Raw genomic sequence first — 27275 nt, 5'->3', positions numbered from 1 at the left:
GTTTCTGAATCTGCCTAGAAATAAATCTGAGAGGTTGAAAATCCCAGCTCAGGTGCTGCCTAATCTTGGAGGTGCTTAAATACAACATGCACCTGGCTGGCTGAAGTTTCAAAGTGACTTAGAAGTGTGCTTCCGAAAATGCTCACAACCGTGGATCGGTGCCTAACTCTCATTCGGATGGATGCAGCCCTGATCTAAACAGCATGGGGGTTTGCAACTACGTGACTGCAATGGCCTTACACAAAGTGTGCCCCAAACCCCACCAGTGTCTCCACGTTTTCTTTCAGAAAATTTGACACAGAAATATGAACACACGGACAGTTAGTTGGACATGTCAGTGCCCCACGGACAACTGTGCCAAACAAGCAGTGCACAGATTAATCCAGAATAATGATCAAAAAGGAAGAAATCGTTATTAAAATCAGTCTTATCAGCCTTCTCCCCCCTCCTTAAAGGCTTCCATTGCTTCTCAGAGAAGCAAGAACCAAATCACACTTTATTTCATGAACATCATGAAAATGGTTTGTCGTTTAAGTGAGCTTCCATGCCATTTCCATCCATGCTCAAAAATACACATCTTGGAAAGCCTTTCCCAGAGGCCTATAAAAAGTGGCTTGATGAGAGATTGAGAGAGTATCTCAATGACAGATTCTGCTGTCAGTAACGAATCGTAGATTTTAAAAGACAGCCAAATATTTTTATGACTGATGCTAAGAACTCCCCTGCAAACACAGCAAACGTACTAGAAAAAAGCACCAGCTTAGAGTTCATGTACATCAAATACACAATTTTTGCAGAGTCTAGAAAACAGCCTGTGTTTATTAGCAGCGCTTGACATTTACTCTCTGCTTGCTACATATAGATGCACGCAGGTTTAGTTTAACAAATGACGTCTCTACAAGCAGCCTGCTTAATAGGCCAAGAGAAGACACACAGGAGGTGGTCAGACTCTACCAGTGTGACCCCCTCAACCGCCTCTACCAGCTTCAAACCCCTCTGATATGCCCACAGGTAATACCAACCCCTAATAAAAGACAACCTCACAAGCAGATAGGTAGTAGCCAGTGACCTTTTTTAGTAATTCTCATTTAAATCAGTTCTAAAGACTGATTAGTTATTAAGAGAAAGCAAACTAAAGCCTTGAAAACCTTTGGTGACAAGCTGCTCCATGTGACACATCTTCTGAGGAGATGCAAACTGTTTCCAAATCCTACCAGAATATTACATGTCCGTTTTCTTCAAAAAGGTTGAACTCGCCAGACCTTTAATCTGCCATTCCCAGTACCATACTCCCATGCAGCAGGGCCTCCTAAAGCTGGCAGAGAGAGAGGTTTCAGGGGCGATGTTGCTGTTTAATCAAAAAACTTCCCATTCCTGCCTTGTTTCAAAGACAGTCCTGGTATCATTCATTTTGAGCCAAAGGAAGAGATGGATAGGAGCCAAAATACACAAGTTAATCTATAAAGGGAACTGGGACTGGTGGGGTACAGTAAATAAATTAACTAGTTTCTGGGAAGTTAAAACAGCATAACACCACACAGTGGGAATTTCTGCTGGGCTTTTTTTGAAATTTCAGTAAGAAACCAACTCAAGTACACCTGGAAAAAGATATCTCTCTCTTTAGAGATGATTTAAAATGCAGCTGGGAAATGTAATTGTCTAATCCCTGAATAACCGGGTCACATAGGAAACACAAAGCATCAATGGCTGATGACGACATTCCCCATCCTTTTCACCATGGTGTATTGAAGAATTTAAAGAAATAAAAACCATAGATATCTGGTGAAAGGAAAACCTTGGGTTTTCTGAAGCTACAGAGAAAGAAAAGCAGCTGAGAGAATGGTTGCACTGACACTAAACGCAGAATCAGACCGTACCACAGTTGCTATCACACTGCTGTTACATTATCTAACTAAACAGATTGCACCTGAAAACCTGGACCACTGCGGTGGCTGCTGGGTCTCGCTGAGCTGTGCAAGCTCGGTGGTATCTGGGGGTGCTGGGAGGTGCACAGGATCAAACCCCGCGGGAGACACATTCCACAAGAGAACCAGAAGGCAGATTCCTCTGTCATTCTTATCTCTGTTTTTTTAATCAAAATTTTGTTCCAGTGGAACTTCTCCAAGCAGCTCCATTACTTGACTGTTGCTATTAATAGACCGAGCCAAGTCTTTGTCTGGGATGTGCTGGCACTGTTCCATTGAAGTTAATAGAGCTACCCTGATTTACAACGAGAATTTGGCTCTAACTCTTCACAGCTATGTGCAGAATTTAAATAACAGTTGTGCTTTGGTTTATGTATATCAATGAAAGTACTCTCTTGGTTTCCTATACCAGTGTTTCCCAAGATCTCTTTTCCCCCCATTATTTCAAGCTACCTGTTTGTGATTTACAGCGAGGTCGGCAACAGAGTGAAGAATTTTTGTCTCAGGTTTTTATGATGCTACCAGAAATAACAGGAAATATCATTTCAATATCTTAGAAGACCAAGGTAAGAACATCTGACTTGCAAACAGCAGCAGCAAGCACCGAGTCCCTGTTTGCACCAAGTGCAGGAGGACATTGCAGCTCATAGGACATTCCCTCCTCTGTCTGCTCCTCCTGTGCAGTCTCTCCCGTTGCCTGTCTGAAGCTACCCACAGCCTTTCCTTCTGCTCCATGGAGAAGTGCCAGACAAGCAAGACTACTTCCCGCTGCACTGGGTGCCCTCTGGTCCCACTCTTGCCATGGCTCACATTTTGCATATCTGTTTCGCTTAAGACCAAGTTTGCAATTTCACATCCTTGAAATGACTGAAAAATTATGAGAACTGAATACGCTGTTCTCCAGAAGTCTCTGCCAAAATTTAAATAATACGATACTGAAACACATCTTAGGGAAAACCTGTCAATATTTCTTTTGGGGAAGATATTTCCTAAACACTGGAAGCAGAATCGTTGATCTGAACATGTTTAAAGAACTATGTGAAAGCTGCCTTCTCTTTCACATGGAAAAGAAAAACATTCATGTACTTAAAACTCAATGACATTAACAATGATGTTACTGTTCTCCTCGGCTGGTAGGTGGTAGAGCACCCTCATGGACTACACTGTCTCTGGATCTTAGAAATGCCCTGGCAAGGCTGTGATACAATGTGCACATTCCAGACAGGCTCGCAATATTTTCATTGTAAACCTCTGTAAGCAAAAAGAAAAACATTAGATTAGAAGTATATCAGAACCAAGAACACCGTAAGATGAAGGGAAGCGTATTAACAATGTGTCACTCCACGCCCAAGGAAGAAACAAAGCCACTAACAACCTACTAAGATCCAAAGTTATGTTGTTTTGGGGGGTTTTGTTTTGTTTTTTTTTTTAAAAGGCTAACTTGACTTCCATCCACTTATTTATTATATTTACTCCAGTACTACATAGGAAGCCCTACACAGGGCACAGCCCTCTATGCAAAGGAGTTTGCAAATATAAAACATGCACTCTTTGCTCTATAGATCTGACGAACTAGACAGATGAGATGAACAGAAGCATGGAAGAGAAGCAGGGTCTCCGTAGGGAGTGGGACTTGTCTAATGCTTCACACCAGGCTGATGGCTGAGGAAGAACAAAACCCAGATGACACAGAACGTTGTGTACACTAGACTGGGCTGTCTCTGGGCTAAGATAATGATGTCTTATGTTTCAAAACAAGATTTGTTCCAAGTTTCCACCATAATAGAAAAAAAAAAAAATAGTAGTGGCAAGGCAGTGCCAGGAAATTCACATTGCTACAGCCCATGCTGTACCTTTTCTTAGCTCACGTACCAGTGTTTGCATTAAAACTTCTTCACCCAAACATTTATCAAACCCAGTCCCTGAGCATTCAGTGCAGGCTGGAGTCCTGCTGGAGTCTCCAGTCCCTCACAGACCGCTGTTAAAGTACCAGCCACCACCCTCAACCTCTTAATTCTAGGGAACGGTGGTTTGTATTGCACAATCTTGAATTCCTTGCAACCAACTTAGTAGGTCAAAGCCTCATGTCTCTGGCAAATTAACTCTGTACAGAGAAAAAAAAATCAGTGACTCCAAACTGCAGTCAATTAACAAGTTACCCATCTTTTCAGGGCAAGCTTTCTTCTACTTACAGTTTGTTCTTGTTTGACCTCATTTAGATTGTACTAGGTGCTGCTAATTAATCCATAACTCACCTGCAGTTACATACAATGCTTGCCCAAAGTGTCACCCATCTGAGACACAGGTATTTGCTTTATCAAGCCTTTGATTTATCCTCAACAACCCAGGAAAAACAGCCCTTAGCGCTGAACACAGCCACGCAGTACGGTTGCATACTTGCGCAGTTCCCTTAGAGCTTACCCATGCAATCTTTCCGTCAGAGAAGCGAGAATGAGCATTTTCATTAATAAACAGAAGCAGAGTTCAAACCTTCTTTTGAGACTGGTGTTTATGGGTGAGGAATTGTAACTTCGGAAAACCAAACAGGATTTCTCCTCCAAAACACTCTGGAGACAAAGGCAACACTCTGCTAACCTGTTGGTATGCGGAAAACTTCATAGTATTTCTGTAAAACTACCCTTTTTAAACAAATGGCTCCATGGAAATGAAGGGGGGAAACACAGCTATTAATCTGTATCAAACTACAATATGCAACTGTTCTCCAAGCAACAAGTGTGTGAAATGCAAAGCAAACACCGTGACCAACCTACCAATATTATGTCATGTACCTGTTTGTGAATGACCTGTTTCTTATCAAAGGGTAAACACCTGATGTAAATACTAGCTGAAATTCTTCAGATTCCAATCAGTTGCACAGTCTGCAGCACCTGACCCATCTGTTTCACAGACCATGAGATCTAATTGCTACCAAAATATCATCTGTGAGACTCTTGCTTTAGCAGGCAATCTTACCAGCTGTCCCAGGGAAGCCTGGAGAGTCTGAAATCCTGGGGAAGGCAAGCACAGAGTCTCTGGTATCACAGACACCTTTGGTAGTCATCAGCTGCTGATCTAGCACAGGTTCCCAGATCTCCATCCAGGTCTTTGCGGACAGAAATCCATGTACATGCATGACATGGATGTATTCTCAGTGACTGTAGCTCGTTTCTAGACATCTCGCATCTCAGTAAGAGCTGCTCCTTTGACCAGACTGTGAAATATCCAGAAATTCCAGACTAATGTCTGAAGTCTTCAAATTACATCACTTTCACATGATTGTTGAAAGGGCAAGAGAAGGGGAAAGATATTACATCCAGGAATGTGTGGCTGTATGATCATCTTTGTGCCCAGCATCTCTGAAAGCCACTGGTTCTCTCTTAGCTTTTTTTTTTAAAAAAAAAAATATTGTTTTCTAATCTATAATCAACAATTTTATCCCCTAGCACCTCTCGCTTTACGTTTCAAACAGGAAGGCAACATAAGAGAACATATCAGATGACTCCCCCTTTAGTTGACTAGAAAACACACATTCTGCTAATCTGTATTTTTCTTGCAAAGATTTCTGAAGACCCTAAAAACCAGATTTCTCATTTAGTGCAATTTCCAGAATTATCATGCAGGTAGCTAACGGTTGCCAAGGATATCATACATCAAAACCCAAGGACAAACCTTCAAGTTTGGCTTACGCAGGCCCAGTGGGAAACTCGCCCTGCTACTGAGAGCCAGGGAAAGTCAAAGTGTCAGACATTCTCAAAACAGAGCCTAAATGGGATTTAGATGAGGTTTATGCCTTGTGTGCACAGAAATAAATTCCACCATAGTCTGAGGAATGTAAACATTTCCACTAAAAAACATAGATACGGACTTAAGTCTTTCTGGAGCTGTGAAAATGTCTTAAGTAATTTAGAGGAGAATGAAACTAATAATGCATCTCAATATCCCTTTTTTGGGGGGTGGGTGGGTAGAAATCTTCCAAAACTTCCTTACCTAGCTACGCCTAGCTCTCTAGAGAAGGAGGAGATTCCTGCTGACCAGCGTGGGAGCTTTGCTTGAGCCGCAATGCCAGAACAGGTCCATCGGACACCTTCCCTGGAGTCATTTCCCATACAGTGATGACATCTCACTGCTGGACACGAACGTTTGGCATTTCAATAACATGCGTACTTGGCTGATGCAAAGCTGTGGCCCAAATAAAATGCTTTTGGACCCAAGAACCATGGTCCAATCTCTGGCCAAGGATTTAATGAGGAAAATCAAGTTTGGCAATTCTTCACAGCCCTGTGAGAGACCTTTTCTGAGCACCCAACAGAGTCTGACCTTTTAATTAGAGCAGTCACCCGCCGCATATTTCTCCATTATCCTTGAATTCCCTGACTCTCCTTATTCAGCCTCAAAAATTTCTCTTGCCTTCCATCATCATTCCTCCCTGATCTACTAAACACCAAACACTTATTTTTGTTACTACCTCTGAAAGCACTTCACAAAAAAATGCTTTTGCCAGAAATCACAGCTTCATCCCAAACGTATGCATTTCTTTCCAATCGTTTCCATTTCATCCCTTCTTACGTCTTCAAAATTTTCCTTTTTTCTTTAAATCTAATCAAGTTCATTTGATGCCATAAATTTACCATCCATACTGCTTTTACAGGCTACAAGAACAGACTCAAAAATATTCAAGAGCATTAAAGAATTACAGACTCTAAAGAACTCAAAATTTCAGAAAGAGAAAAAACCTAACGATACTGTTGACTTTTAGACATACGCCTTTAGAATTAGTACATATTATCCGGTATCCTAGAGAACACAGAAGAAAATTCAAAGTAAAAAGCCTTCATTAGTCTCCTTCCTCTCCCAAGAAGTTTAGGAAGAAGGCTGTTCTTTAAGGGCAGAAAACTGCTTTATGCCCCCCCTACTTGACTCAGTACAAACAGAGAGGCAAGAAATCTCAAACAGATCAGGACACATTCAGAGGACTGCTTTCGGATAAGCCATCATATTTTAACAGACAGCAAGGAAAAAGAGATTTGATTTCCAGGAACAGGGTAAGCTGCAACACGAGCACATGCTCATAGATCAGTGGTAAGAGCAGTCTCAGAAAATGTTTTCTCATTTCTACCTTGTTGACTGCTTGCCAGCAAGGCTGTCCAAGAAACATCAGAGAAAATAAAATTCTCATAGTCCTCGTGACCTACTACTGACTGCACTGAGCTTCCCACAGCTTAGGCATCAAGTCAAGCCCACAAGAGAAGAAACTGGCCTCTAAATAGGTGAAATCTGGGCTGCTAGTTAAACATCTCCTTCCACAAACTTGTGGTTTGACTCCAGAATAACTAACAGTAAGAGCTGGGTAACACTCCGTGCAAGACAGTTTTAAAATACAGCCATTATTAACAGCCTGTAATTAGAAAAATCCAAGTGCTTATAATAGGCAGCTCCAGCAACTGCCACACATCCCAAGCCAAAGGTATTCACAGCATTATATGGATCAGAATTCGCCTTTCCTGGGCTTTTACTATTGCTCTGGGAGACCTAACTCTTGCTCAGACTTGAGTGAGAGCTGGGTGGCTGGGAAATGCCATAAAGTCATCTTATCTTTTGAAGAACAGTGGTTTTCTGGCAGCTATATATGCTTTCTTCTGATATAATATAAAACTATTCTCAGAAGCTTAACGGATGGATCTGTCATTATAGTCCAAGAGGCCCAGACAGAAGAAGACTGTAGACTCCAGTTTCTCTGTGCTGTAATTATGTTTTCCCCAGACAAAACTGCCATGAGAACAAACATTGCTGCTGCTGCTCCAGCTTTAGACCAGATTGATCCAGAGGCACCGGGCTGGGTAAGGGGCAGTGTCCAGTTCACACTTAATCAAGTGGGATTACATATATTATTTATGTATATAAATATATGTGTGTATATATATTTAGATTATGGCCTTTAGATGTAATAAGGATGGATTAAACAATTCATTCTCTGCTCCTTAAATGTAATAAAACGATTTCTGCTGAACTTGGTGAGCTTTAGACCGTGTACCATGAACTTCATGAACGATACAGAAACACTCACACTCCCTTCACTGTATTCCCAAAGTCATTCCCATCTAAGGACTGCCTAAGCGTAAAATGTTGGACAGAGAATCCTACCAGATCTTCCCAGAGGGATGGCATGGCCAAGCTGGCTCACCCAGATTCCCCCAGACAACAGGAGAGTGCAGTAATCAGCTTGTGCTAACTGGAAAACTTCGTAACAGTGAACATAGGTGAGGAGGAGACTGAGCACGTGAGAAAAATAGAGAGAGAGAGAGAAAGCAGAGATGTGGCAACGGAGCTTGATCTAACAAAACAATCTCCTTGTACCTCAGGGTATATCTTACAAACTTTAATTGTATACTGCCACTACTAGGACTGTTTGCCTTACCATAAAATCGTTTGAGAGTCCTACAATGGGAACAGAACCCAGCACTCTTGCTTCCTGAGCACTCCTCCTAACTACAAATTCATTTTTTTAATAACTTACTACCCTCAATAAAGCATGTAACTTTTCCATTCTTTCATAGTCCATTGCCAGTCTAAAATGTAAGTAGCAAACAATATTAGCACTTCCAGTTTCTTATATACAAATTAAGGATTATGAATTAGTATTAGTTAATTTGGTATTTTGAAAGCCACTATCTTTTTAACTTTCTTATTTTGACAGAAGAAACAGAAGTTATTCCTTTCCAGAGGATGTCTGTTTTCAGTCTAATTCATCCAGATGTTAAACATAATTGCGCCTGCCTTTGGGCTGAGGGAGACAGTAACATAATATTCAGTTACTATAGAACATTCCACTGGAATAAAAGAAACACCAAATATATACAAGAAATATAATATACTAGACTGGCCCATTCCTTTGGCATGTATTGCATTCAAGTATTTTCCCATATCTTTCATCTGGACAGAATTCACAAGCCTTTATTCGTACTCTCACTGAACAGTATTATCACTGGTTTCCATAACGAACAATGAGAAACTGTATTAGTAGTTAAAACTCATCTGGAACTATCTGTTAGTTGTATTAGGACAGGTTTAATGGCGGGGTGCAAGTTACTGGGAATCACGGGCAGAAATAAAACACCTGGTCTGCAAACAGTATGCAGACATGCTGCAAAACTGATGGATGTTGGAGGAAGAAGATTGGGGAAAGCATAAATTTATTTCATTCTGGGAAAAGGCAGGGCTTAGTGCACTAGTGAGAGAGACTTTCAAGCAGCTAATGCCAGGACAGGCACTCAGCCTCTGACACCAGGCAAGTAATTCAGAGAGAAGTGGAAGTTTCATTTAGAGGCTCGCCTGGTTAGCATCTAAACGGGAGACCACGCGATTCCCTGCCTGTAACACTTCATACCAATTAGCCCCTATCCAAACAGAAAGGTGTGAGGTTTGTTTTCAGATATGGCTTTCTACCTTTAATCTGTTCTACGGAAACTTTCCCGTCAAGTTCCCCAATCGGTCATCCGTAACCTGCATTTCATCATCAGCCTTCCCACTTAAACACTGCCTATGCTGGAGGATCATTACGTGCCAAGGTAACTATTTTCTGTGTAAAAAAGTCTCTCTTACCTCCTCTATTTAACATGGACCTAGATTTTATTTATTCCGAAAAAAAATACATAATCTGCACGCCCAAGGGTAGAGCAGAGCTCCTGTGCTTGTACTAGACTGATGGTCATACCAGAGGTGACACGCTAGACTGTCCATGTCCACAACAGGTGTGAGACTGGTCCCTTACACATTATAACACACTGATGATTTTAGCATTTTCAAGATAAATTTTCTGGTATAAATTAAGTTCTGCCCTTGTTCACTTATTTGGTTATATTCACACATTTCCCTATGAAAAATGTCATCTCACGCATGCAGAGATACAGAGGGTAAGCCCTGAAGCTCAGGCTGCCTTGAGTAATTGCATGTGGCTAAGGCTGCTTGCAACCCTAGGTTAAACATTTCAAAATGTGGTTTTAATATTTTCCAAGATATATCCTGCTCCTTCATCTGTTTTCCTGCTGAGTGTTACAGAAGGGTGCCTCTGGATGGGAGCAGATGGACTTTGGCAGCAGATGCTCTGGAAGAAACCCAAGCACCAAGTTAGTCCTTGGTGGGGAGAAAGGATCAATAGAAGACACACCGCCTCGACACTGCGTTTTCCAACGTTACTCTTTCTTCTCCTGCCACCTCCACTAGCTCATGCCTGGGGCCCTTCCTACCAGATTTACAGCAAACAAGATATGAGCAACACAGAGTACCCAGAATGTTATTTTCATCCTTTGCTTGCATAAAGCAAATATACAGACAGGCATCACAGCAACTGTTGAATTACAGAGACACAATACGTACCAGATACAGTCATCTAAAATATACACACACACACTGAAATCATGTTTGGGTTAGTTACCTCTAGACATCTGAATGAACATTCACAGTAAGTGTAACTAGTGCAAACTTTTTACCTCCAATTTTCTCTTCAGAAAATAAAAGGTAATGCTTCGGGTCCGCATTCCAGCCATGTCCGCAGAAAAGATCTGAAAGTCAGTGGGAAAGAAATTGTAAACATCAGAATCTGAAGTGTTTTCAACGCAACGCACACGCTGTCGGAGGCAATTTCCCCGATCTCTCACCTGGCCCCGCCACGCGACCGCGATGTCTCGGAGGCAGCGGGCGGCTCCACGCACAGCACAGGCATCAAGGCTGCACCAGTGACTTTCACATAGAAACCCTCTGCCTCGCCGGTGGAAACTGCCCTTTGGTTTATTACATTCCGCCGTGCATAGCGTTTCAGCAGCAGTGGAAAAGGAAGAAAAGCAAACAGCGGGCTCGGCTATTTCATTATCTCACCAGTCAATTATTAACGATGGTGCTTTTTCTGCCCAGCCGTTGGGCAGCAGCCACGACTCCCGCGTGGGCACAACTGAAAAATTCCATGAAGATGCTGCCAAGGCCACGGCGGAGAGAGCAGGCGAGGCCCTTGCCCCACCGGGACCCACCACACTCCCTTCCCGTGCATCCCACCGGGACCCAACGCACTCCCTTCCCGTGCATCCCACCGGGATGGCATCACCAGAAGAGCATCCTTCCCTCTGCCACACCTTGTCCTTTGCTGTCCCCAGCCCGGGGTTGTATCGCACTGGCCAAGAGCCCTTGCTCTGGGGCAGCTGAGAAGCACTACTAGACAACAGCTAATTAAATCCAACTAAAAATAGTTAGAGTTAATCCAACAAAATAGATTTGATTTTCTTAAAAAATTACAGACTGCTTTCAGAGGAGGCGAGAAAAAAAGAGTTGTACAATGAAAGTTAATGCAGTTCAGGGAAACACTGAAGCTATGTTTTATATGCTGCAGGTTTTTTGGTGTGTTTTTTTTTTTTTTTTTTAAAACCAAAAAATTAAGTGTTTTGTTCATAAAACAGCACAGAAGGCACACAGATTGAGGATTTCATCTATTTTGTGTGACTCTGAATCAACTCAAGCTTCTGCAATAAATTCTTTCCTGCCTCCAAATATGTGCGATGGAGTCTGATACTAACATTTTATAACATCCTTATCTGGTGAGATGAATTCCTGCTAGTTTCCAACCAGGCTTAAAAAAATAAGCTGATTTTATGCCACTATTTTTTTCCTCAAACTAAGCTGCCAGCTGGATAATGCCATGCAGGCAACAGCTCTCTGATCTGTTGTTATGTATCGTCTCTCAAGGGAAAACTGGGGATCCCTTCCATGTTTCCTACAAAAATAACCCACTCGCTTGTGGCTACGTTCAGTTTTCACATGGTGGCGAGGGACAAACTATTCTCCAGTGGGACGCAGATTCAGCCTTTGGTTTTTGCCTGGCTTCACCGCACTCTCCAGCCGGGTGGTGCCGGAGCCACCACAGGGAGTTCAGAATCCATCCCTGGTTTACTGAACAGCAGAAGCAGGAGGGGACAGGGATCGTTTTGTTGGGAAAATCTCAACTCCACATCTCCTGTGCATGAGGAGAACACAGGAGCCTCTGGAATATAGCTCACTGATGATTCATTTAACCCACGTTTGAGGTTTTTCTGCGAGCAACCATCCGGGCTCCTCTTCAAAATCCTCTACACAAATAGGCCATCCCTAAGCCTAATTTTTTTTTTTCACCAGCACATAATGGTGAAAAACTAGTAACTCCCAGAGTATAGAGAAGGGCTCCCGGGAAGTTACTCAGTAACTAACTTGGTGTTTAGCCATTGCATTAAATACTGTTTTCACAAAGCAGTGCCTTGGTATCTGATTGAGTCAAGCGTTCTGCAACAGGAGGTGAGGAGACCGTTTCCAATGGTCCGAGAAATGAGAAGAAAAAAAACCTTGCGCTGCACGATGCCAGCTTGGAAGGAAAAAGGCAAACCTGAGCAACTCATCCTGCCAGGTCAGGAGCAAAGCTCTTGTTTGGGGACAGAGCTGGCGATGCTGGTCGTGCCTGCTCTGCGCAGGTTTTGTGTGTTTATTTTGTAACAGTAAGTTTTGTGTGGGTATGTCGAGATGACCGATTTCTTGAAGCGCTGCAGACAGAAATCTGACCTTATACACGAATAGTAAAGGTTCAAACATAGCACATGAGAAAATACAGAAAGCCAAAGCCCTCATTTTTCCACCCTGCGCATCAAAGGGTTAATGCACTAACTCCTGCCTCTCCCGGGCCCAGCGGGGATAGCTGAATTCAGCAGGCAGGCTATGACCTTTGGAGAGTTTGGGTTAGCTCTGGGATTTGCCAGAGATCTTTGTAAGGTTTGGCGCTTATATTAAGATGAGATTTTTAAGACATTTGAATCAAAATTGAGATAGTGTCCAGACTTTTCCAGAGACAGCACAGTGCCCAACTTCTGCTTCCTGACCGCCCTGGACAAGAACTGTACAGACATCGAAGTTCAAGGGCCCTTAAATGAAGTGTCTCTTGTGTGTAAACTGGGGATAAACAACACTTTTCTTGCCTTAGTGTTGCCAGGATAAATCCATTAAAAACTGTGAGACTCTCAGAAACAAATGCAAGTTCCCTCCTAACCTGCTGACAGCCTCTGCAGGGTGGAGAGTGTCAGCAACAGCTCGGAGCAAATCCCTTCAAACTTTGCAAAATGGTGCAAAGCCTCAGGAAAACGGCCCTGCCAGCACAGTATCGCGTAACCTGGAGCAGTACATAGTACACAGTACTATGCATACAATAATAGCATTCACTATAAATCACATGCCTCCAAATGCTCCTCCTAAATTACAAACCAGTTGCCTTGTAAAGAAGTTATTAAATATTATATATGGTCCACAGGTCTAATGATTTGTATCTCACAATGGCAAATTGTTCTGAGGCTGGATTCAGCTGCGTTACGATCACGGAGGACTGTGCAGCCGCAAGCATGCGGAACGCCAGGCAGAGCTAACAGGGCTGGAGCTCCTTTAGGGCCCCAACTGTCACAGTAAATCCGTGTTTTACAAGTATTAACACTTAAACCTTCCCACTGCCTTTGCATGAAGTGCTGTAGATTTGGGCTGAATAATTGCCCTTTGCTGTATCCTCAGATTCAATCACAGAACAGCACAGCTGCTCGGGAGGGACAGCAAGGAGAATGCACTCCTGAGAGATGGGGGTTAACCACGGCCCTGCCCTGACGTAAATGTGATATGTTTAATGACTAATAATGATTGAATGAAATGTGGAGAGATCCCAGAAGAGAGACTTTACAGCTGCTCTTGGCAATTAAAACCACTACAATACACTAGAATCAGAGAACGTGGTAGAACCAAGGCACAAACCTTACTCTCGTGTCAGACACGAGCGCACCAGCCACTCATTCATGACCACTAGGAAGTAACTAAAGTATTCGTGGGAGATCTACAAGTCATGACAAAGCATGCTTAGGTTTGTAATCCACAAACTTACATGGCAACAATAATAAACAGGGCCAAGAGTAAAAACAATCAAAGGATTTTGTAAAAGCAACAGAGCTGAGGTTCATTTTATCTGTTCTTGGGTTCCTAAATGTTTAGAGTGCATTTACATTATGTTTTCAAACTCTTCTTCACAACCAGAAATACTAATATACTTGGTGGATTTCTTAATTGAGAGCTAAACCTTTCAGGGAATCCTTGAATTTTTACAGCTAATGCTTTCAGAGATGCATAAAATCTCATAAAACCCATGATAAAGATGTCAGTGGTTGCCATCAGTATGCCTTCTATTTCTGAACACTGCCACAGTAACTGCACAAAATTGCTTGGAAGCAGAAAAGCACTAATTAGGATTATGGGCAAAAAATTGCCTTTTAATGCTACTTTACAGATCATCTGCTTAATCTGCACATCGCTAGGATACGTTCTGCACTTGTGGGCAGCTTCTGAAGGCAAGGACCTATAACTCTGGATAAAATGCAGAAAACATCAGCGACCAACAACCACCAAGGGAGATGTCTGCTCATCTCACATTCTGCCACTGCCCTTTCAGTACTAGCTGTGCAGTACCAACATCACAAAAACATTTACAGACCATAGGGATATCACATAAACATCACATTAAAATAATTTCTCGTGGCTGTGACAGTCATCTTTCATGCAGCCCCAAATACACCAAATCGGTCACTAGTTACTACGGTGAGCCCCTGAAGGCAGCAAGATAAAGACCACAGCTGCCTCGGGGCTGCCTTGGCCGTCTCACGCAGGTACAGAGCTGCGGGCAAGGCTGAGCAGAGCCCCCCGCGCCCCGCAGTGCTGCTCCCTGCGCATCTGCCTTCCCAGCCTGCTTTACTAGGTGTTGGAAAGTGAAATCCAAAGGGGGAAAGCAACACAAACAGCAAATGCTACCCATAAAAACCTCCAATCACCCAGTGGGCTATTACCTTTCAATGTTATTTTCATTACTTGGCATCAGCTGGGATACAGATGGCTGCTTGGAGTAACTGGCTTCAAAAACTAGGTCAATGGTGGCACAAATATAAAGTAAAAATAAAAATCCTGGGTTTTACCCACCAAAACCATCCGAATAACAGCAGCCTAATAGACAAAATAATATCCCTGAGAGATCTCATCAATCCCAGACTTCACAGATGTAGCTGCCCTACCCAGTAACTAAACTAGTTAGCAGGGCAGAGGACTCAGACAGTGTTATTACAGACACACATTCATTATTTTTTCATTGGAATCCAATAATTCCTACAGGAGTTAATCCTTCTGCATGACGCTACAGCAAACACAACCAATATTTTTTAGCATTTGCTATTATTTAGTTAATTGTTCGGTAATAGCTTATAGAAGAAAGGTAACACAAAGCCACCACCATTGTTCTAAATCATACAGATGTACCGTGGATCAAAGACAGGTCCCCATGTTCCTTCAGTCCCTGATTTGATACAAAACATTCTGCAGTCAAAGCAACTTACAGAAGTTTCCTTTGCTCATGCTCCTTTTCAGGCTGGTCTCCCAATTCCCAGCAATATAAGCAGTTGCAAGGAGTAGGGATTTCTGCTGCAGCATGGAGCAGAAGCAAGCAGCTGGGCGCTGGGGAAAGCACAGTCGCCAAGAATTACCTTAAATTGGTATTGCTGCCGAAGAGCACAGCCATACTTGTAGTCATGTAAATCTTCACTGGGAGTTTTGACTGAGTAAGGTTACAGGATTTGTCCCTGGTAAAATATATAATGGTAGATCTTCAGGTGAGAACAATCAAATCATAGTTGAAAGCCTCATCAGAAAAGTAAAGCAATATTTAGCTGAACATTTCCAGTTGAAACCCCATCATAAGGACATTTAAATGCTATACCGACAGTGTCTGAGCCCTTTGAACCCACAGAAAAATCTTTAGAGAACACCTATCACAGAACACTGGGACATTTTAGTTTCTGAATCAAGGCGCTGTGCCAGCCTGGATAAGTGGTTTTAATTTTACTGTTTAATATTATTTCTCAAACCAGCTGAACTTCATTTTGTATGGGTCATAGATTACCAGCGATCCCCGGGCCTCAGAACAGAATCTGCTCAAACCATTTAAATGGAAATGCAGCTGAGTCAACGTTGCTGCTGAAAGGGGAGAGATTGCCTTCGCCCCTTCTCTTCCCATTTCTTTCTTTCCTATCCCCAACACTGGCCTTGCTGCAGCTCTGGTGCTTGTTGGACTCTGCTGAGTTGATTCAGTTTGCTAATCTGGCAGAAGCTGTTCAGAGTTTTAATTTAGTTTTTCTGCTGGTTTATTGAGCTGCAAGAGTTCACGGAGGAATTGGGCGAATGTTGAGTGAATGCCAGGGGAGAGGAGAGGAGCACGCTGCCGGGCAGGACAGCCGCGTTCAGCAGCAGCGAGCCACCCCAGCAGCTCGTGCTGGAACAGAAATTCATCCCAAGTCCCCTCATGCTCGCCATGTTAGTGCTGTGCCAAGCTTCCTTCGATATAAAACGGAGTCTGGGTGCAAAACAAAAAAGCATTAGGGCTTGCCCCTCCAATCTGTGATCACCTGAGCTAATGGCCGAGGGCGGACCCTCGGTACCCAAGTTACGAATGTGTACCCAGCACTCAGCCAGCAAACAGGGGCTTACCAGAAACCCACTTGGAGCCCGATTATTGATTCGACTCAAATCAATGGCAAAACTCTTTCTTTATATTGCCTAAATGAAAGGGCATTCAAAAAAGAAAGAGGGCATTCTGTTTCAGCAACGTGTCACTTGTCAGAAGTTGTACGCTTTCTTTTTTCACAGATAACTACAAAACTAGAATTTAAATGAGACTTGTCACTACATTTAAAAAATCTGTTCAGGAGTCACACTTGTATCTAAGTATTAAAGAGTAGTGCAGGATGCTAATAAACAACTCCCAGGGAAACACTGATCTATTTGTTTATCTTTTAAGCGTTGTAAAATGTGAGAGAAGTAAGAAGAGAGGGACATTACGGCTCCCCTGGGACAAGGGTCCGGCTGAAGAGCAGAAATGCCCCAGCTGCTGCCTGCTTATGTCATCAGGTATGTGCTCCTCTCTTTCTGCACTTAGAAAAATAAATAAATAACAAGGGCTTCTGGTGCTTCGCCGATCCAGTTACCCAGCAAAGGCAGCGGCAGGCTCTCTGCTTTCTCTCACAACACTCAAGTACAATGGTGTCTTTGTTACGAGGAGGCTAAATAAATAATGTAGCCATTAGATGTCATAAAGAAAAGGAGCATTACACGATTAAGTTCCAGATACAGAGTGGGGCAGCTCTGCCACGCTCCCCAGTAAACCAATGTAGAGCGAAGGAAGCCGCGGACCCTGCCAGCAGCTTTGGCCAGCAGCGTGTGTTTTATAAAGGCAAAAATTCCACAGGGTCAGCAGAGACAGAGAGCGTGAAGGTCCGGGCATTAAGTGGAGCTCAGTTCAGAATAATGACTGATAACAGGTATTTCTGTCTCATAGGCTTTTGTTTACCGCAGTGGAGCTTATAAATGTATAAAACCAGCAGGATCTGAACTAACGTGTCTCGAATGTAGCTTTTGAAACAATCAGTCTGTCTCACAACGCAACTTGAGCACACATATTTTCACAAGTAAAAGCAATATTATTCTAATAATCAAACACTAAAAAGAGTTTCAGAGGTCTCCAAGCAAACCTGGCTCATTAATCACATAACTTAACATTCAGTAAGCATTCATTTGGCCAGCAGTCTGGAAATGCCAGTTAATAACTTAAATTCTGGAGTCTCCCAGAACTTCAGAAGGCATTGGGATGATAGAATAATATACAAAGCCATTTTACATTTTAGATTAATATTTTAGAAGGCATACATTTTCTTTTCTAGGAATCTTTTCTGCTAACAAGGACCTTATTCTGCAAGCTATGCACACTGGAAATTTCACAACAGCTTTTGTGAGAGTTTTCTCTATGGAAAAAACTCAGGAACAAGTTCCAGGATGTTTTTCATGTGCTAAATTTGTAAGACGTTATTAACAGAAAACAGGAAGAACGGAAGGTGTCTGTTCTGGAAATTCCTATAAGTGGATATACAAGATGCTCCAATTGATCTCTGCTTTTTTAATCTGATTTTATATATTACAAGAAGTAATTTTCCTAGGTACACAACATGAAATTCTATTAGTTTCATCTAATGACTGATAATTCCCTAACAAAACCCACTAACCTCGAAAGGGTTTATTTTATTTAATATGAGCAAATCCTTCTTGTTGTACCAGTCTGCTTCATATAATTTAGGCAAAATTACTTGCAATATATATTTATATAAATATTTATAAAGGTGCTTTGAACTCAACAATTCTCACACATAGAGCTGATGGAAGCTATTCAATGGACAGACTTGGGGCTACACAGCGATTCAGCCACACTGATGCAATAAGCTAATGGCAAAAGTGGAAAGCGAACGAGTCTACTGTCCAGTTCCCTGCTCTATTGACTAGACCAGAGTTCTGTGTTAAATGATCATGCACCAGGCAAGCTTTGTGAGTGCATTTTCAGACATAGTCTCAGATCCTTAAGCCCAAGAGACCCAAGGGTAGGCATGCAAGCTCATATTCCACTACTATGTTAGAGGTTCTACTGACCCTTCTGAAACGCCACCCAAGACACCTTTGAAATACCACAGAAGCAATTCTAAAAACCACGCCACTTACCATGGGCCTTGATGGGACTTCAGTGTCTCCTCTACATCAGTGCATGAGATCTGCCATGGGGAAAAGGAGAGCAGCTGGTGTGAGAGGAAGGGCAGGGAGGGACCAACACATCCCGGAGTCGCTCTCACCCGTGTAATTCTAAGCTTGGTTATGGTTCTGCATCTGTCTGATATGTGGGGCTTCTCAGCCCTCGCTGGAAAACGCCACGTGGCAGAAACAGTAGCTGAGCTTCCCAAGGAACAGATGCTGCATATAGAGGAAGTCATATTCACCAGTTAAACAACTTATTTCAGTCAAGGGTTTGCAGGGAATGCTCATGAGACTGGGACCAGAAACTCAAAATTTCACACTGGTAGAAGCGTCAGAGACATGAACCTTGCCAGCCGAGATCTGCCAGGAACAGCTTTCTGGCATTGTCCCATTGTAGATGTTTCCAGTTTGACAACCAAATCAGTTAAGTAAGAATTGCTTCAGTTCATATCAAAATCACTTTTTCAGCTTGTCTATAAAAACCTTAAAAGTACAAGCTTTTGTTTTGTGCCAAATAAAACATTCCAATTCCACCCAAAATTAAACATTTTATTTCAAGGCATTCAGGACAGGCAAAACCATCAAAGAACGACCAAACTGCAGATATGGTCAGCAGCGTAACTGAACAGTGTGTAACCTGGCAAGGCTGCAAAATGCACCTGAAAGCAGGACACTTTCTTGCATAGTTACTCCTACTGAGGTCTCCTAGCAGTAGGAGAGGTGGTTAAAGCAGTGGACACCGCGAGGACAGCACTCTTACCCCTACAATCTTACAATTAAATTGTCTTAGAGCTTCTACAAATGGGCTTCAGCAGCAGGGACAGGTGAAGGAATAAAAGGAGGGAGGCAGGGACAGGTGCAAACCACACACTTGCCACAAGCAGAAAGACCACACTATGCCTGGATTAGACAAAAATACAAATCATATGAGCTCATCTGATCTTAAGCTGGAAGGACCCTTGAATGTATAAATCCCTCAGCAATGTGGAATATGTGCGTATGGCCGTCGTGGGGAATCAGAACAGATGAGCTCCTTCCAGCCTCGACGGAACAAACATTCCTGACACAAGCCAAGCTGTAACTGCTCGAGATTCGCAGCCGGCATTCGAGGGAGCAGAGAATGTCAGCTCTCCGAGATCCTGGGGCATCCCATCGCTGCTGGTTCGAGCATGCCAAAGCGGGGTGGGCACCACATTCTAAGACATGTATAAATCTCCTAAATGAGACCTTATGGTACTGGGAACATTGTTCCCTTAAAAGGTTTGATTAGGTAAAGAGCTGAACAGGGCAGTTTGGAGAACTGAGACACTGGTCATTTCTACAGACAGTTTTGACGGCGTCAGTAATACGCAAGCAGTGTTACATTGCTAACGTTTGGATTTCTGCAATATATGACAAGAAGTCAAGTCACTCTTGAGTCTTCTACCAACGGTCCTGTAAAAATGGCTTGTGATACTTTAGATTCCAGAAACCTCAACTTTAGCAATAAATACGCAACCTGATGTGACCATTTCAAAGACAGAACAGTAAAAACCCAGAGATGAGCTTTACGGTGATTAGTCATAGAAGTACAACAAATCCTTGGGTCAAACCTTTACATTTCACAGGCTCTAAGATTATCATAAAACTCAGCTCAGAGTCTGTTCATGATCTAAACCATTTGTGTTACAACTCATGCAAAATTTGTTGACAATTTAAAAAAAAAATACTTATTTGTAATTTTATATTAGTAGCTTTTTTCAGAAAACAAAAAAATTTGCTGATTTATGTTTATTATAATAAAAAATAATTAACAAGAAACATTTGCTTCAAACCAGGACTGAAATTTTATTAGATACAGGTTAAGTGGACAGCCCAATGCATAATTACTCCTGGACAGATAAGTAGCAAAAAGAAGTTATTTTCAAACTCTGATCACACTACTTCTCTGTCTTGAAGCTAGGAGCCTGTATAGCAACAGGGACAGGTGCGGAAAAGTCCATGCTCCAAGAAATAATCTTATATAGTTCCATGCATGGAATGCTGCACCAAGAATAAACTCCCAAAGAGGAGAGATGTCATTTCATATTTGGGATGAAAAATAGGTTTGTATATTCTAGAAAGGTCCTACGTGTATCAGCATTGCTTCACGCTTCCTGCTACAGGTACTTATTATGACAAACGTTTATCCATTTGACTGGAATATCCCAGCTGGAGATATGTTCATGGCATTTGGGTGTTGTTTTTTTTTAAATTGTCAGATGAAGTGTTCCAGCTGTTTAAGAACAAGTCTCAGGATAATACACTGCCTTCTCAAGGTTTAAAAAAAAAAACCTGACAATCCTTTATGAAACAGTAGCCCTTGTCCTTTAAAGTTCAGACTAAAAATCTGGCAAAGAACAGCTATTGCACCAAGTACTTGGTTTTGATTTATCTGTGAAATCTAGGCAATCCAAATTTGGGACTGAATTTAAATCCCTAAACAATCACTTACCATTAATACATCAACTCTCTACTGAATTTAAGTTTCCATGCAGTCAATCCACAGCTTACAAGGCTATTCTTGGAATTTCTTTTGGAAGCACAGCATCCTCCACAGCTAGTGAAACCAGGGCAGCTCTCAGCTGTGCTCTCGTTTCTGTGCTCCTTGGATCACTATCAGGTGGAGCAAAGGAATCACCAAATTCAGAGAAGAGTGGAATCAGGTGGAATTAGTAGAGCAAAAGTGTGTTGAGGCTGGACTGGTAGGCCAGAGGGAAAACGATGGATGAGGTTGTCCTAGCAAGGAGGCTTGAAATAGGAGCCAGTAAAGTAAATGGAGGGGCATCAAAAAGCAGAAATGCTGATTTGGGGGAGGATGAAGAGGAAGACAAAGATCAGATGGGAAATTAGGGGAGCCAGGACTTGGTTTGCCAAAGAGATTGGGGCTTGGAAGTAAGAGAGGGGCAAGAAAGAGCTGCAGCATAGGCAGGCAGGCACAGTAAGAGCCAGCAGAACAGGGGCTCATCAGGCAAAAAGACAAATGGACAAAATCTGAAAGCCCAAGATACAAAATAATTAAATTAATAAAAACAAGGGAAGTATTAAGTATGCTTGACTCCGTAAGAAGGAAGAGCATTCTTGCTGAGTAGGCTGGAGTTTTTGTTCAAAAGGCCAAAAACAAGCTGGTCATTCTGGGCATTACTAAAAACTACCACCACAGTGTAAGAACTCACCCTGGAACAGGGAAAGTACAGCTTAGAACGCTGGATAAATTACAGGTCCTCAGATTGTCCGAGTCTGACAGACTTCACTCCAGGATGCTCAAAGGCCTGGTTAAAGCAGCCTCAGAACTGCTTGTGTTTATCTCTGAGGGCTGATGGCAGCTGGTCACATCACAGAGGACAGGAAAAAAGGCAAATAAAATGCCTGTCAGAAGAGGGTGAGCTAGAAAGAATAGAGAGGAAGGAGAGAGAAAGCATCTGGTTGGCTTAACTTTGATTTGACTTTGTCATTGTTGACAAGTCCCTGTTTGAAATAGGCTGTTAACTTACAGTTGCTTACGATCAGTTCATTTGATTATTTACATTCATTCACTTTGCCCATTTTCTGCACTTCATTCATTGCACAAAGCTTTTGCAAGCTCAAACGCTTTAAATATTCCTATACCGTAGTTTGAAAGTATTCATTCTTGGACCAGCTTCTGCCGTTCCGCATTGCTCTGTGAGCGCTTTCAGCGTCAGAAGCCAGAAGTCTCTGGGGCTAGCAAAAGGCTCATGGTAGATCCCCAGGCTAGCCCAGCCAGCATGCAGGTCACTCAGGCACAAGCAGCACGTCTTTTACCCTGCACCCAGTACCTCCCTGAACTAACTGCTGTTCTGATGGGAAGGCAGGCCACGCTTGTATTTATAGAATGATGCATATCCATGAGAGCAAGTACAGGCACTCTGTTAATCTGCATATGAAAAAATTGTAAAGCTCATTCTGAGACATGCAGTCTACACCCATGCATGCACACAGAGCAAAAAAATCTAAGTTGTGTCACTTGTGATGATGCACAGGACTGCGTTTGGGCATAGTTTCTAAATGTCTAGTCCCCATTCTGGCTTGATGTACACTGTACAGCCACAGGAACAGAAAACCCCTGAATCAGCAGAAGCATCATTCTCAGTATTGGCATAACCGATTTCACTTCCAGGTCATACTGTCAGATGTTCATTCTCACACCTTAGCACCCAGCATTATTCAATGCCAAAAACTAAAACCACTTTGAGCCATAAAATCATCATCCTCCTGATAGCGATGGATCTTCCAGGTCACCAGATTACTTATGGAATATTTAAATAAATTTATTCACTTTAAAAGATACATAATTTGACACAACAACATTAAGTTCTATTGCTATCCTTTAACAAGTTTTTTCAAGGCAGACTGAAGTAAGTGGCACCTTTATATTGGTTTTACTGTTTTGAATCAGACCCAAAGAAATGGGCAGGAAATATCCAAAGCAATTAATCTCTTGCATACACTTGAGATAAAATACATCCCTCCTTTAAAGAAAGTTTACATTTGCCCTTTCTTGTTTGAGTGTGCAAATGGTACACTGAAAGAAAAAAAAAAAAAAAAAAAAGAGCAAAAAGCTCTGCTGAAGCGCAGCCAGGGAAGGCAGAGTGCTGTAGTCGGGGAGCACACTGCTACTGGAATCAGCCCTAGGCACCAAAATCAGTAGTGCCATGCATTTGGCCAACACTTCCAGCACAAGCTGTGGAAATCTGGCTCTCCAGAATATTCTGCAAGACACCTCCAGAAACAGCGAGCTGATATCATAATATGAAAAAGATGAAAACCCAGGTAATAGAAATTAAAGGGAATTTTTCAAAGAATAACATTTGAGATATATTCAAATTTTACATCAATGATACTTCTAACACAGTTTTTTTTCCTTTGCAAATAACTTCTAAAGAAATTAAACCTTCATTTTAATAACTAAGATTAGGAAAACATTATAAACAAATAGGAACTATGATTAGTTCTTTCTCCCGTCTCCCCTTTGCTTTTTGTTCACTCTGTATTAAAATTCTACTCATGTAAAATGATGTTAAAAGAACACCCACAGAACTCCTATTTCACTTCTGTGCCTGCCCCACCCTTCAATTATTTTACAAATCCACTTTCACTGTTTTATGCCAGCAGGTCTCCTGTCAAGTCACCACAGCAGGCCCAGCCAGGGCCAGCTCTTAGCTCCAAACTGGTTGGCTGAGGCCGACTGGAACCAGCCACAATGGTGACAATCTGGTTTATCATCTGAAGCCACAAGTCAAAGGCAGCATCTTCACTTATGCTTTGGGACTGGCACAGAGTCAGCCCAGCCACAACTGGAAGCTTTTGGAGATTCCAGTATGTTGAGGACAGAATCTTCAGGTATTTAAGTTACTGGGGGCGGGGAAAATCAAAGCATGTGCATTTTTCAGAGACTTATTAACTGGCCAGACTTGGGAAGATTTTCAGACAGAACAAAAAGCACATCCCTGATGCAAATGAATGCAAACCAAAATTTCGTTCCCTTCTCCAAAGCGTGGGAAACAAAGTTGTTCAGTGACAGGTCAGAAGTATTGAAAATAGGCAAGACATCATTTTTCCCCTAAGCTTGTTCTTAGAAATATAGGATTCATTTTGTCCACATTTTCCCCAAATTCCAGGCAAAGCAAACAACCAGAATGCAAATTGTCAGATGAAAAACACTTGGCAAAGTCAGAATGAGGAAATGAGCGTGTTACAACTGAGAGTACCAAACACCTGGCAGCATGTAAAGCTACTCACTCATCCCTCAGCTTCACGCCAGAGCTGAAGACGGAGAGGCTGTGTCTGGGCAGAGGCAGGTGCACTTGCAGGGCCCCCCCAGGCAGGGAGCTCAGCAGCCCATGCCCCAGCCCCGCTCAGCCCACAAGCTAAGTTTCTTTCACTGGATGCTTGGATGTGGTTTCCAGTTTCCATAGTTGGCCCTGCACCACGTACGCAGCCAGCGGGACCCCTGGCAGGCTTGAGTAGCCCTTTAGTATCAATCTGGCCCGCTGCGTGTTTGGACTTCCACCTTAGCACTACATAAGGCCGAGCAGAGACAGTATCAGAGCGTACGAAAACCCTCTCGGGCAAATTCATAAATAAATACATTTGCATATTCTCTCACCATTTGTAAATGGCTGGAAAAATCTTATGTGATTCCCTCCCCCACACACTTGAAAATACTTTTCTTTCCCTCACCTCCCCTAGTTATTCAACCTGGATTTCTGTTTTCTAAATGCACGCTCAAATTGGTTTTCAAGTTTTAACTTCAGTATTTTCTCATTAGTTTTCACACTTAAGCGCATACCATTTGGAGATGTTTCTACTTTTTAAATACATCACTTCACGAATGTTTTGCAAAACACTGACCACTCAAGAATTAAGTTTGGAATTCTTTACAACACACTTCTTCATTGAAATACATTCAGTTTCTACCTGACACTGCTTCATTCCTGACATTAAATGCTGCTAAGGAGACCTTTCTTTCTGAGAGAAGAATCCTATTAACAGGTCTCTGCCCAACAGGAAAAGAAGGGTCCAGGCAATTACCGCCCCCGTCATTTTTGCAGGAAATCATTATGTAGCTCAGGTCTTTGATTAATAAAAAGATTAAAAACCCTCCTGCTGAAGACAGCATAAATAAGCCACATCGTTACAGATCAAAACTGGTTTAGTACTGCAGTTCCACATATGAAAGAATGCTTTTCACCACTGAAATAATATCAGGTTAGATAAAATAATTTTTAAAAACTCTCCTGTTCTTAGCAGGCAATAGTACGTTATCTGGCAGCGTGCCTTTAACGCCGTCCCGACGATGAGAAGTAGCATACCAAAGCACCACAACCAAAACCCCCGCACTCTTTCAGCCGTGACTGTCTGACACAGGGGACGGGGCTGCACTGCCTCGGCGGCGCGGGTCTCCCCCGGTAATTCGCATAACAGGTTCGTGAAAACGCCGCTTTGTGGGGTTTCCAAACCTCTTACGGGCTCATTGGACTTTCAATGGCTTTGCTGCAGCAGCGCTCGCTCCCCTCCTCCCCCTCCGACATTCCTAAACCCCTCTACCTCCTAAACCCCCTCCACCTTCCCAAAGGCGAATCGTTTCCAGATGGCTGCACGCCGTTTCAGCAATTAGAACCAATCAGTGTAATTCCCAGAACGTGGACCATCGCCGCGGGCACCCTCCCATCAGGCTGTAGCTCCCTCCGCCGGGTCCGCAGGGACAAAGCCGTCCCCGAGCATCCCCCCCCCCCCCCGGCACAGGCTTACCTGGACCCCGCCACGGCAGGCAGCGCTGCCCGCACCCCGCAGCGGCGGGCAGGGCAGGCAGGGCATTCCTCCCCCGCTCAGACACGGGCAAAACTCTGCCGGCCCCCGCGGCTGCCGGAGCTACTTGTAGCCCGGGGGGGTGGCGGGCAGGGCCCTGCCCAGGGGGAGGCACGGAGGTGGGGTCAGGATAATGAACCTGAAACCCCGGCGTCCGGAGAGAAGCCTTTCTCTGAGCCCCATCTGCTTAGGCAAAGGGGGGAAAAACCCCGCAAACACCGGGCAAAAATGAAGGACAACTCACCTCCCCGCAAATCACAGCCACGGCCGGGATGTCACTGCCAGGCACAGGAACGGCCCGCAGAATCATTCGGGTGGGAAAAGACCCTTAGGATCATCGAGTCCAACCGCAAACCTAACACACAGCGGCATGCAGGAGCACATCCATCGTACGAAGCGTGAGGATGGAGAGGCTGGAAGAGAGTATCAATCGGGTATTTATTTTCCTGCAACTTTAAGAGGCTAAATTATAATTTAGGTTTTTTCTCGCTAAGGGTCACATAAGGACTTGCATCTTAACCATATCTGATAGTAGTGTAAAATAAACAAGACCCCAATAAAATGAAAAAAACAGTTTCTCAACTCCTACCTTATAGCCACAACTGAACCCTAGGGCAGAGATGCTGCGAGAACGGCCAGAACTCATTTTTTCATTTAGGAGCAATAAAAAAATTTCGGGGGGGGGGGGGGGAAACCCCTACATCTGGCATACAGTGATGTACCTGCCCTGTACGCTGTCTCCGGCAAAGTCTGAGGTAACAGCAGCAGGCTCTCCATTTTTCACAATTTTTATTCTTCAGGGCTTTCTTCACTCTCCAGCTTGTAAACAAGAGCTTGCCAGGCAGGAAAATATACCAGGAAAGCTGAACATGATAATAATAAGCTTAGCAATCTCAGCTTTCCACACCAGCACACCAAGGCAAGAGGAAGAATACCCAACATAAGACCCCAGTTTCCTAGTTTTTAAAATAGTTTGTTCCAAACATTTTCTTTCTCCCTTCTGAAAAAAGGGAGACAGCTACACATTTATGAAGGGGGGGAAACCCCACAAACAAAAAACCCAACTAAGTTCTACCTACTCATTTACATTTTTTCATTGAATCTTTTTAGATACCTATAGTATTTAAAAATATACCTGACTATAGCATTGTATAACTTCACATTATACCTGAATTAAGCTAACTATAAGATGCTCTCAAAAGCAGCAAGTCACTACCCCCAACCTTCTCCCTTAACAAAGAGCACACCCTGGGCTGCCCCACAACTTTATATTGACCGTGCAGCTGGGCAATGAGTCATTCAGCTCACAGACCGGGCGAAAACTATTCCACCCGCACGAGGGAAAAGGCCAAAAGG

General features: G+C 43.0%; 1 protein-coding gene across 12 annotated transcripts in view; it reads right to left on the bottom strand.

The window, feature by feature from the left end:
• The window catches only part of SHROOM1 (shroom family member 1), a 40858-nt gene extending 14895 nt beyond the window's left edge, over positions 1–25963 (bottom strand). For 4 of the 12 annotated variants that reach the window (XR_015703916.1, XR_015703917.1, XM_087754024.1 and 1 more), the window contains exons 1-4: positions 25863–25963; positions 18543–18592; positions 15488–15583; positions 10412–10483 (exon numbers count right to left, since the gene is read on the bottom strand). The gene's annotated coding sequence lies outside the window, so the exon portion shown is untranslated. Of the gene's footprint in view, positions 1–1148; positions 1316–2378; positions 3006–3043; positions 3177–4346; positions 4493–10411; positions 10484–10579; positions 10730–15487; positions 15584–18542; positions 18593–25862 lie in introns of those variants that run through there. The other 8 variants (XM_087754027.1, XM_087754025.1, XM_087754031.1 and 5 more) reach the window with 8 other exon arrangements.
• Positions 25964–27275: the final 1312 nt, after the last annotated feature.

The sequence above is a fragment of the Nipponia nippon genome, unplaced genomic scaffold (genome assembly GCF_047370975.1).
Source record: "Nipponia nippon isolate SJK-2023a ecotype South Korea unplaced genomic scaffold, ASM4737097v1 scaffold_17, whole genome shotgun sequence".
In the NCBI taxonomy this organism is placed as follows: domain Eukaryota; kingdom Metazoa; phylum Chordata; class Aves; order Pelecaniformes; family Threskiornithidae; genus Nipponia; species Nipponia nippon.
The sequence above is the reverse complement of the archived record's forward strand: the minus strand, read 5'-3'. Positions and strand labels throughout refer to the sequence as shown.